Genomic DNA, 5,064 nt, shown 5'->3' on the forward strand with positions numbered 1-5,064 from the left:
AGCACGGTCTATTCTGCCGGGACCTTCCCATCGGAGCTGCGCGGGGTACGAGAGGCGGGCCCGGGCGCGTTCCCAGACCCCCCAGTCCTCGAGGAACCCGCGCTCCAGTCGGTCCCCCACTCGCCGCTCCTTGTCTCCCACCCACCGGTCGCGCTCCCTGGACCGGCGGGTGGACGATCTCCACCGACAACTCCAGATCCTGAAGGGCCATTCCAAAGATCCCTTCGCCGACTTAGAGATCTCCTCCCAACCGGCGCTTGCCTCGAGGATCCTGCGGACCCCGAATCCCCCGGGGTTCAAAATGCCGGCGATCGAGCCGTATGACGGGGCGGCAGACCCGCGGGATCACGTCGAGAGTTTCAGGACCCTTATGCTCCTCCACGGAGCATCAGATCCCCTTCTCTGCAAGGCCTTCCCGGCAACCCTCCGTGGCCCGGCGAGGGCGTGGTTCGCCGGGCTGGAGGCTGACTCAATCCGGTCTTTCGACCAGTTCACTCGCCTCTTCATCACTCATTTCGCCGTCAGTAGCCGGCGGCGACTGGTCTCCGACTCCCTCTTTGACGTCCGGCAAAACGAGGGAGAAAGCCTGCGGGATTATCTTACCCGCTTCAACAGGGCTACGCTGGAGGTCCGGAACCTGAGTCAGGAGGTAGCACTTTCAGCCCTGAAGCGTGGCTTCCGGAAGGGCAGGCTCACCTTCTCCCTGGACAAACGCCTGCCGCGGAGCTTCCCAGAGCTGTTGTCCCGGGCGAACCAGTATGCGGACGCCGAGGAGGCGGCCGCCCACCGGAGCAAGGAGGCTGCCGAGATCCCTCCAAAGCTTGGAAAGTAAAGGCGGAAAGAGGCACGCCAGAGGAGGAGCCCGACGCCCCAACGTCGGCGCAGAAGCCCGTCGCCGGCGAAGAACCACGGCGCCCCACGCCCTCATTCTCCGCCCCGACGTTTCAACCGGTACACCCCTCTCCTGACTCCCCGGGCCCAGATCCTTATGGAGATCAAGGGGCGGGAGGACCTCCCGGCCCCGAGACAGATACGAAGGATCCCTGGAAAGAGGCCCTCCCGGGCGTACTGTGAGTACCACCGAGACCACGGCCACGACACAGAGGACTGCTTCCAGCTTCGGGACGAGATCGAGGCTCTTATCCGTCGGGGGCGTCTCGGTCGATATGTGAGCGACCGACGTCCCCCCGCAGACCCGCGTCCGGCCGACCCGGCTCCTCCGGAGCCTCGGGAGCAGAATCGACCCGTTGCGGGCGTGATCCACACTATCACTGGGGGCTGCTCTCGGCCCGTGAGGAACGCAGGGGGCTCGACGGAAGCGTCAGGGGCGGCCGTCGCAAAGAGGCAGAGGGTCGACAATGTAATCACCTTTTGTGATGAGGATGTAAAGGGGGTTCAGACCCCCCACGATGACGCCATGGTGATCTCCCTCACTATGGCAAACTATGACGTAAGGCGTGTTCTTGTGGATAGTGGAAGCTCAGCTGATATCTTGTTTTACGAGGCCTTCCAAAAGATGGGCTTGTCCAGACAATTGTTGCACAAAATATCCACCCCCCTCATAGGATTCACCGGTGACGCTGTCCCGGCGGAAGATGTCGTTGAGCTGCCTGTGACTGCGGGCGTCGCACCCGCAGAAGCCACGGTGCGACTCGGGTTCTTGGTCGTCCGTGTTCCCTCGGCCTACAACGCCATCCTCGGACGACCCGGACTGAACGCCCCTCGCGCGGTGGTCTCTACGTACCACTTGCTCATGCGGTTCCCCACGGCGGTCGGGATCGGGGAGGTCCGAGGCGACCAACCGACCGCACGGCAATGTTTCCTAGCGACCCTCAAAGGGAAGAAGCCCGCAGAAGTCCTAAGCGTCGTTCTCCTTAATTGCATTCTTTATGCAGGACACTCCGGGCGGCGTGTATCCCACGGCACACGTATCTCCGCACGCGCCCAGGCCGCATCCGCCTCGAAGAACGCGCGTATCGCGGCTGCTTAACTGGCACTCCTCGCAAGCAGCAACTGGCCGATCCGATTTCTCAGGTAACGCCTCAATTAGCGTTTAATAGCCTTCTGGTGTTCCCCAGGCGACGCGTCGAGAGGAGGAGAAATACGATCGCAGCTGGCCACGGAGAAACCCCGTCGAGCGGCAAGTGATAGGCGCGCGACCAACGAGCGGAATTCCCCGAGGCTCAGTCCTCGGATGCCAGGCTAACCCGATGATCATCCCGGGAGCAGACTAGCCTGAAGCCCCGACCGGTCGCCTCGGCTTGCGCCAGCCTTGGCCGACCAACGAGCGGAATTCCCCGAGGCTCGGCCCTCGGATGCCAGGCTAACCCGATGATCATCCCGAGAGCAGACTAGCATGAAGCCCCGACCGGTCACCTCGGCTTGCGCCAGCCTTGGCCGACCAACGAGCGGAATTTCCCGAGGCTCGGCCCACGGATGCCAGGCTAACCCGATGATCATCCCGGGAGCAGACTAGCCTGAAGCCCCGACCGGTCGCCTCGGCTTGCGCCAGCCTTGGCCGACCAACGAGCGGAATTCCCCGAGGCTCAGTCCTCGGATGCCAGGCTAACCCGATGATCATCCCGGGAGCAGACTAGCCTGAAGCCCCGACCGGTCGCCTCGGCTTGCGCCAGCCTTGGCCGACCAACGAGCGGAATTCCCCGAGGCTCGGCCCTCGGATGCCAGGCTAACCCGATGATCATCCCGGGAGCAGACTAGCCTGAAGCCCCGACCGGTCACCTCGGCTTGCGCCAGCCTTGGCCGACCAACGAGCGGAATTCCCCGAGGCTCGGCCCTCGAATGCCAGGCTAACCCGATGATCATCCCGGGAGGAGACTAGCCTGAAGCCCCGACCGGTCGCCTCGGCTTGCGCCAGCCTTGGCCGACCAACGAGCGGAATTCCCCAAGGCTCAGTCCTCGGATGCCAGGCTAACCCGATGATCATCCCGGGAGCAGACTAGCCTGAAGCCCCGACCGGTCACCTCGGCTTGCGCCAGCCTTGGCCGACCAACGAGCGGAATTCCTCGAGGCTCGGCCCTCGGATGCCAGGCTAACCCGATGATCATCCCGGGAGCAGACTAGCCTGAAGCCCCGACCGGTCACCTCGGCTTGCGCCAGCCTTGGCCGACCAACGAGCGGAATTTCCCGAGGCTCGGCCCTCGGATGCCAGGCTAACCCGATGATCATCCCGGGAGCAGACTAGCCTGAAGCCCCGACCGGTCGCCTCGGCTTGCGCCAGCCTTGGCCGACCAACGAGCGGAATTTCTCGAGGCTCGGCCCTCGGATGCCAGGCTAACCCGATGATCATCCCGGGAGCAGACTAGCCTGAAGCCCCGACCGGTCACCTCGGCTTGCGCCAGCCTTGGCCGACCAACGAGCGGAATTTCCCGAGGCTCGGCCCTCGGATGCCAGGCTAACCCGATGATCATCCCGGGAGCAGACTAGCCTGAAGCCCCGACCGGTCGCCTCGGCTTTCGCCAGCCTTGGCCGACCAACGAGCGGAATTCCCCGAGGCTCGGCCCTCGGATGCCAGGCTAACCCGATGATCATCCCGGGAGCAGACTAGCCTGAAGCCCCGACCGGTCACCTCGGCTTGCGCCAGCCTTGGCCGACCAACGAGCGGAATTTCCCGAGGCTCGGCCCTCGGATGCCAGGCTAACCCGATGATCATTCCGGGAGCAGACTAGCCTGAAGCCCCGACCGGTCACCTCGGCTTGCGCCAGCCTTGGCTGACCAACGAGCGGAATTTCCCGAGGCTCGGCCCTCGGATGCCAGGCTAACCCAATGATCATCCCGGGAGCAGACTAGCCTGAAGCCCCGACCGGTCGCCTCGGCTTGCGCCAGCCTTGGCCGACCAATGAGCGGAATTCCCCGAGGCTCGGCCCTCGGATGCCAGGCTAACCCGATGACCATCCCGGGGGCAGACTAGCCTGAAGCCCCGACCGGTCGCCTCGGCTTGCGCCAGCCTTGGCCGACCAACGAGCGGAATTTCCTGAAGCCTAATCCTCGGATGCCTGGCCTAGCGCCGGATGAATTTCCTGAGGCCTAACCCTCGGATGCCTGGCCTAGCGCCGGAAGAATTTCCTGAGGCCTAACCCTCGGATGCCTGGCCTAGCGCCGGATGAATTTCCTGAGGCCTAACCCTCGGATGCCTGGCCTAGCGCCGGAAGAATTTCCTGAGGCCTAACCCTCGGATGCCTGGCCTAGCGCCGGAAGAATTTCCTGAGGCCTAACCCTCGGACGCCTGGCCTAGCGCCGGATGAATTTTCTGAGGCCTAACCCTCGGATGCCTGGCCTAGCGCCGGAAGAATTTCCTGAGGCCTAATCCTCGGATGCCTGGCCTAGCGCCGGATGAATTTCCTGAGGCCTAATCCTCGGATGCCTGGCCTAGCGCCGGATGAATTTCCTGGGGCCTAACCCTCGGATGCCTGGCCTAGTGCCGTATGAATTTCCTGAGGCCTAACCCTCGGATGCCTGGCCTAGCGCCGGAAGAATTTCCTGAGGCCTAACCCTCGGATGCCTGGCCTAGCGCCGGAAGAATTTCCTGAGGCGTAACCCTCGGATGCCTGGCCTAGCGCCGGATGAATTTCCTGAGGCCTAACCCTCGGATGCCTGGCCTAGCGCCGGAGGAACTTCAAGAGTCAGGAGTCGGCGAGGCGCTACCGAGAGTTAAAAAAAAAAGGAAGGATGTCCGCCGAAATCCACAGACCGCCAGATCAGCGACAACTGCCATACGCCATAAAGAAGGCGGGAAGCTCGGAGCGCGCGCGCCTTTCCGAGGGATGGCGGCAATCTCGAAGCATCGCTCCCTTCACCCGTTCCCCTCCTGGTTCCAGGCTCGGGAGTAGGGGGCTACTGTTACGGGGGAACTTAGCCACCATGCCCCACGTGACCGGCACGCGCACCCAGGAAGACTACGGCTGCCCCTTGATCCAGCAATCCGACCTCGGGTCGGATATCTTCGGCTCCATAGCCCGACCCCGAGTCGGCTGCCCCTTGATCCAGCAATCCGACCCCGAGTCGGCAATCTCTCGACAACAACAGACTGTTCCTCTGAGGCACGCC

Source organism: Phoenix dactylifera, unplaced genomic scaffold, assembly GCF_009389715.1.
Source record: "Phoenix dactylifera cultivar Barhee BC4 unplaced genomic scaffold, palm_55x_up_171113_PBpolish2nd_filt_p 000765F, whole genome shotgun sequence".
In the NCBI taxonomy this organism is placed as follows: Eukaryota; Viridiplantae; Streptophyta; class Magnoliopsida; order Arecales; family Arecaceae; genus Phoenix; species Phoenix dactylifera.